We start from the raw sequence: 7,625 nt of genomic DNA, 5'->3' as shown, positions 1-7,625 counted from the left end.
CATTCTCTTACCTCTCCTTGGCCATTTTCGGTGTGGGGAATTGACATTATTGGCAAGATTTCTCCCAAATCGTCTAAGGGTCATGAGTACATACTTGTTGCAATTGACTACTTCACCAAGTGGGTTGAGGCCACTTCTTACGCAAAGCTTACAACTGCATCAGTTGCTAAATTCATACGCACCAATATCATATGCAGATATGGAATTCCCCATGAACTTATCTCGGATAATGGATCTCATTTTAATAAGTAATCACTCTTTGCCAAAAGTTCAAGATTAAGCATCATAAATCCTCACCTTATCGACCACAGACAAATGGAGCGGTAGAAGCTGCAAACAAAAATGTCAAGACTATCATTAGCAAAATGTCAGAAACTTATAAGGATTGGTCGAATAAGCTACCGTATGCCTTGTGGGCTTACAGAACATCAATTAGAACTTCAACTGGGGCAACCCCTTACTCTCTTGTTTATGGGATGGAAGCAGTGCTACCTGTTGAGATCCGTGTATCTTCGCTCCGAGTATTTACTGAGGCTAAGTTGCCAGAAAATGAATGGGCAGATGCCAGATATAAAGAGTTGAACATGCTAGATGAGAAGAGGTTAAAAGCGCTTTACCATGTACAGGGTTACCAGCGCAGAATAGCCCGAGCTTTTAATAAAAAGGTTAAGGTCAGAGATTTAGAAGAAGGCAATCTTGTTCTGAAAGAGAATCGAGCACCAGTGTTTGACCCAACGGGCAAGTTCAAACCAAACTAGTCAGGACCGTACATTGTGGACCAAATCTAACCCGAAAAAGCCGTCAAGCTCCGTAAGTTAAATGGAGAAATATTGTCAGAACCAACAAATCTTGATCAACTCAAGAGGTTCTATGCTTGAACACCAGAAGGCAGTCTTTTGGCCGAATAAATCCCAAATTCATAGCCCAAGATAAAAATATATATAACTTTTTGCAAACTCTTTTGAGCCTAAGTAATATTTTCCTTCAAAAACCCAATATACTAGGGGCATCCGCCCTGAACTACGCATGATCTGATCCCTACACTGGGGTACGTAGGCAGCTCGGTCAAACCGAGTTCGGTTGTTTCAAAAGAAAAAATTCAATCATTCCAAAAAGAAGAAAAAGAAAAAAAAAATTGACTGAGTGAAAAGAAAAGAAAAGAAAAATTAAAATACCTTCACATGTTCGGTCGAAATTTTTGCAAAACCTAAAGCCATTCTTTGAAAAGCCCTACCTCACCTATAAAGTCCTTTTGGTGTTCAAGTAAAAAAAATGAAAAAGAAAAAAGAGGAAAAAATGGAGCTTGAAGATCTGCTAGATTAAAAACCTGAAAAGGCAATTTAGGCAAAATTTAGGATCATTCCACTACTAAGTTGAAAACCTAAAAAGGCGGCTTAGGCAAAAGTTAAGGGGGTGGCCTGCTGAGTCGAAAACCTGAAAAGGCGATTCAGGCAAAAGTTAAGGCCGAGCGGTCCGCCAAGTTGAAAATCCAAAAAGGGAGACTTGGTCGTGGGAAGATTGGGTTTACGCCAGAAGAATTATATTGATCTCTGAAATCACAGTAGGTCAGGCAAACCTAATAACAACGATTCCTGAAACTAGGGGCATTAATTTCTAGCAATCAGAAGGTTGATAGAAAAATACATACTGTTTTAAATAATAAGTGAAGATGTTTATTAATAGAGAAACATTCTTTAAAAGAGGCTAAGCCTAACCCAAAAGAAAATACTGATAACTCAGAAGCATCACGGGAGTACTCGAGTAATCTTTCTTATATTGTCATTTTATTACAAATGTCTGGGGTTTTATTTTTAGAAATTTTTTACAAATTCTATTTTAAGAATTGTTGTAGGGTGCAATTACTCTGAAAATAGGTTCAGCAACAGGTTCTGAGAAACTTGGAAAAAGCAGGACTGTCATTAATGACGTAAGATCTTTGAAGAATACCTCTGATAAAAGAATAGAAGGAGGTCAGAATGCCTTAAGCTGGGGCTGGCTGCTAATGAAGTGGCATCTCAAATTCGGGCATTGAAAGTTCTTTATTATATGGTGTTATTAAATCCTTTGCTTCCAAAGTTGTTAAATGAAGATTTCGATTTCCTTTTTCTGATAATCTCTGTCAAAACTCAAATTATCGTATCTCTTATTCTCTTTGAGCATCATACAAATATGATGTCTCATTTTCTTGGAATCGTATAAATACGGTATTTTATTTTCTTTGAGTCCATTCGAAAATGGTCTATTATTCTCTTTGAACATCATACAAACATGATGTCTCATTTCCTTAGAATCCGTATAAATATGGTATTTCACTCTCTCTGAGTCCATTCCAAAATGGTCTCTTATTCTCTTCGAGTCCATATGACTATGGTCTCTCATCTTTTTTAGCCTGTATAAATACGGTATCTCGCCCATTTGAAAATTATCTCTCATTCTCTTTGGGCCCGTACGACTACGGTATCCCATTTCCTTTGAGCCCGTACAACTATGGTGTCTCATTCTCTTCGAGTCCATATGACTATGGTCTCTTATTTCCTTTGGGCCTGTACAACTACAGTGTCCCACTCCATTTGGGCCCGTACGATTACGATGTCCCATTTCCTTTGAGCTTGTACAACTACGGTGTCTCATTCTCTTCGAGTCCATACAACTATGGTCTCTTATTCTCTTTGAGCATCATAATATGATCTCTCATTTTCTTGAAATCCGTAAAAATATGGTATTTCATTCTCTTCGAGTCCATACAACTATGGTCTTTTATCCTCTTTGAGCATCATACAAATATGATGTCTCATTTCCTTGGAATTTGTATAAATACGATATTTCATTCTTTTTGTGTCTATTCAAAAATGGTTTCTTATTCTCTTTGAGCATCATACAAATGTGATGTCTCATTTCCTTAGAATTCATATAAATACGGTATTTCATTCTCTCCGAGTCCATACAATTATGGTCTCTTATTCTCTTTGGGTATCATATGAATATGATGACTCATTTCCTTGGAACCCGTATAAATACTGTGTTTCATTCTTTTCAAATCCATTCAAAAATGATCTCTTATTTCCTTTGAGCCCATACAACTACGGTGCCTCATTTTTCGAATCCATTCGGGAATAGTCTCTTATCTTCGAGCCCGTTTGGGAACAGTATCTCATTTTTCGAGTCCATTTGGGAATGGTCTCTTATCTTCTACCCGCCCGTTTGTGAACGGTGTCTCATTTTTCGAGTCCATTTGTGAATGGTCTCTTATCCTCTTTAAGCCCGTTTGTGAACGGTGTCTCATTTTCGAAGTCCATTTGTGAATGGTCTCGTATCTTCTTTGAGCCATTTTGTAGACGGTGTCTCATTTTCCGAGTCCATTTGTGAATGGCCCCATATCCTCTTTGAGCCCGTTTGTGAAATGTGGCTCGTTTTCCAAGTCCATTTGTAAATGGTCTCTTACCCTCCTTAAGCCCGCTTGTGAACGGTGTCTCATTGTCTTCTAAAAACCGTTTGAGAACGATCTTTGTTCCTTCTCTTCAGAATCCATTCGAAAATGATATCGCATTCTCTCATTGCCCGTTTGTGAACGGCGCCGCATCGGGAATATTTTTCATTCTAAGTTGCGTGACTTTCGCTCTTAGATTCAATTCATTTCTCCATTTATTCTGAACCACCAAGTCATGGTGTTTAGAGTAAATAATTTTTTATAACATTCTAATTCTAGGACTTCATTTAAGGTCTTGTATTAGAAAGCATTTAGAATTTAGGTTGCATGTTGTCTAGAGAGTCTTTTGTTGGCAAAATCTTTTGTTGCCAAAATGCTACGCAAAATGGTGTTGTCACTTTTGCTTTGATATTCGATGACTACGTCATCTCTACCAAAGAGGGGCATCTGTAGACACCCCCATTTCGCTCCGCTTTAATCAACAAAGAGGTTAGTATTTTCCTATCGGTGTTCCAGTGTTTTTCATTGTCGTGTCTTTCTCTTATGTTTTCTCGATCTTTTCGATCATTTCCGTCGTGTTTTGAATTTTCCTGCTAAGTGTTGAGAAGGGTTATAAAATCCAAACAAAACGGAGATTTGGCCCCATTTGGTAGGCTTGCTTTGAATATTTTTATTTGATTTGATCAAGCAAGTGTATCCCGTATTGTTTTAATAAAAAGCATGAGTTTTGAACTTATTTGGACCCAATAAATAAAATTTGCTTTCCATGAGGGGTCCATATGTGTGTCGGTCAATATGTAATAGGGCCTACCAAGTGGTAGTTTTAGAAAGCAATGAAAATGATTTAAGGGGTGGGGCTAGTTTGTATTGATGACTCGCAACTTGAATGGTTGAATCACCCTATGAAAATGGCTTTTAGGGTATAACATATTCACATTGTGATCCATCATTTGTGCGGTTCGGATGATCCTATAGAAAACCATTGAGGAGGCGCACCCAAATTTACATTGTGGCTGAACAAATGAAAGGCTCATATCACCATATGAGGCTAACTTTTGAACACATTCTACTTGCATCACATAAATAGTAACATGGTCGCTTGGGATCATTATATGGAGATGATTTTTTATGTACAATTTTGACCACCCTATGGAACTGATTTTGGAGATGAATGGAGGGCACAACCCGTTTATGCCATGGCTCGTCAAAGTGAACGGTTCATATCAGTCTATGGGAATAGTTCAAGGGGGCGCAACCTAATTTACATTGTAGCCCACCAGTCAATGGTTCGGATCATCCTACGGAAATTTGTATCGTGGCCCATTCAAATTTGAACGGTGCCGATCACCCTACAAAAATGATTTAGGAGCACAACTAATTCATATTGTGACCCATTTGGGCGGTTTGGAACAGGTCATAGGGTTGATTGAGAGGGCACAACCAATTTACATTATGTTGCTTCAATTGGACGATTTGGATCATCCCATGGTGACTCGTACAATACTTTTTAAAAAAAATACTTAAACAGCACACATCTTAAAAAAGGGGGAGAACGTCCAATTTTGGGACGGCACCACATTCCACGTTTTGAAGCCTTTAGCTCACAACCCTCTCTCATCTTCATAGAAATTCTACTACGCCATTCTCTATCTCACTCTCTGAGGTTGAATAACAACCATCTCTCTCTCTCTTGGACACCCTTCAAAAGCAGCCCTTTCTCATCCTTGGTGGAAGACTATTCTCGGTTCTCTCTTTAAGAGAACCACAAAATTTTGTCCAGCCCTTTGAAGGTTTGGGCCATCTCTCTTAGTGTTCTCCATTGGAGAACAATTGGAGTTCTTCATCTTTTCTCCAACATACATCAAAGCGGCTTATCCTTTTGGCGATTTCGGGTTTCCTATTGCATATAAAAGGGTGCGACAAAGCATATACCTCAGATTTACGCACCCTATAGACAAGGAGCGCGATCAACGGTAGGTTCCTCCATTTTTATAATATCAAAGGTAGAAAAGCATGCTTAGGGCCGTTTCTTCTTTTGTTTTCTTCATGATTTTCGTAAAAGCTACCATGCATGATCTAATATGATTTTGGTGGGTCTGTTTATTTGATTATCGATTTTGGTAAAAAAAAATGAATCGTTATATGACAAAATTGGGTGTTTAACCGATTGGGATATTTAGTGGCATTTTGAATCGTTTTACAAAGTGAGTGTTTTAAAACCAAGTTTTTTTCTCGAAGCTATGTTTTTTGAGTCTTAATGTGGTTAAAAGAACACCAACAATCTAAAAATTCCGGTAGATTTCATTTGTTTTGATGGCTCAAAAATTCGTTCAAAAAATACCCGGAAATAGGATTTTGATGGTTCTAAAAATCGTTCATATAACAAAAGAATTCGAAAGTGATTGAAATTTGGTCTTCAGAAGATTTTTAATGTTTGAATATCATGCAAAAATTTTCAAAAGATTCGAAGTTTATTTATTATTTTTACTGGAATTGTTTTGGTAAAATTACTGATTTTCACATATATGAAGGACATATCACTAAACAAATTCTTTAAAAGCTAAAATTTGGTAGCAAGAAGAATGGACCAGTCCGAATCATATTGTGAATTTATTGGGAATTGTGGGCATATTTTAATATTTTTGATTAATTTTTAATTGATCTGACCAGAACATCAATCTGTCTGTTAAAAATAGAAATTTATCGCAATAATGTTTGAAAGTTTTCTGATAATTTTCTATTTTTCTAAGAATGTGCTAGCAAAAATTTGGTTGGATTTGGGATTCATTTGCTCAATTTGTTAGTGTAAGGTCATCAATCTGACCCGAAAGTGGAAAATCAATTAAAACTTGAATTTCAATCTCTAAAATCATAAAAAATTCACGAAGAATATATTTTGAAAGAACACATCATATCCTAAAGTTTCTGGAACAGATAACTTAATTAGCTATGGGCTTCTTTGTAAAATCATTAATCTGATCCAATTGTGATAAATTCATTTAAAAATCCAAATTAATTCAAAGCACCTTGAAAAGTTTTAGAGAACTCTAACTTTTCATCATGTATTCAATCGTTAAGCCATCTGAAACAGAAATCTTAGGAGTAATAGATTTTCTTCGTAAAATAACATGCTAGGATAATTTAGATGCCGAGACTGTATCCATAATCGTATCCCATTTGCAATTGATCCTTGAAAATTTGAATATTTAAATTATAGTATGTTATTGGCTCCGAGGTCCACTGTTCACGGCAATCCTGAGAAACATGCCAGGCAATAACATACTATAACTTAAGTATTAAATTGCACAAGGGAAGAGCGCACGATTCCCTTCCATGGATGCAACTCAAGGCTGAAACTTGCTAATATTAGAGCCTTTGGTATTCCTTAGATTTTAGGAGTTTGAAACCTTTAAAAATCTGAAATCATTATCTTCAACAAATTGAATCGATTTACCCCATGTCTTTCGGAACCGTTGGATTGCGGTCTCCATCGTAGGAACCTTTAGAGCCCTTTTAGGAATACTTACGTCACGTTGTGTCCTAGGTTTTAGGGAGTCCTAGAATTAGGAGTCCAGCCTCATCATGGCCGTTTGCTATGGATAGCAACCGTGCCATAGATCTATAGTTACACTAGTCACCCAATTTTTTCCTAGGACAAACCTAGTTACATAGGATGTAGGTTAACCTGCATTAGTCTAAGGGACGTCTTGCACTTAGATAGGACCATATAGCATCTTAGATGAAGTCCTAGGATAATAAAATCTTCAACTTGAATTAAATAATTTCTCTTAAACTGTTAAAACAGTCAATCCAGTCTAGGTTGGTGTCCTAGATGAGTTAGGCATAAGTAGCTTAGTTCAGGTGCACCGAACTACGTCGACTCTGATCCCAGTGAGGCTTGGGTACGAGGCAGCTTGGATGCTTGATGGCATACCAATCACGAGTCGGCCCCACACACAAATGGTGGGGTTTTGTATATTAGTTTTTTTTATAAATTCTTAATTAAAATATGTAGAATTTCCCTCAAATTAGCATTTTAGGAGAATATTCACTTAGATTGAATTCAAACAAATTAAGAAAACCAAGATCCACATTAGAGAATACATTGAAATTAGATCTTAGGATGCATGTCACGTAGTTCGTACATTAATATAGAGTTAAATGAGCCATTTAAAAGAAATGCAAAAGAGTTAATTTT

The sequence above is a fragment of the Tasmannia lanceolata genome, unplaced genomic scaffold (genome assembly GCF_043159265.1).
Source record: "Tasmannia lanceolata isolate RefF3 unplaced genomic scaffold, GAP_Taslan_0.1 ptg000011l, whole genome shotgun sequence".
Taxonomy (NCBI): domain Eukaryota; kingdom Viridiplantae; phylum Streptophyta; class Magnoliopsida; order Canellales; family Winteraceae; genus Tasmannia; species Tasmannia lanceolata.
The sequence above is the reverse complement of the archived record's forward strand: the minus strand, read 5'-3'. Positions refer to the sequence as shown.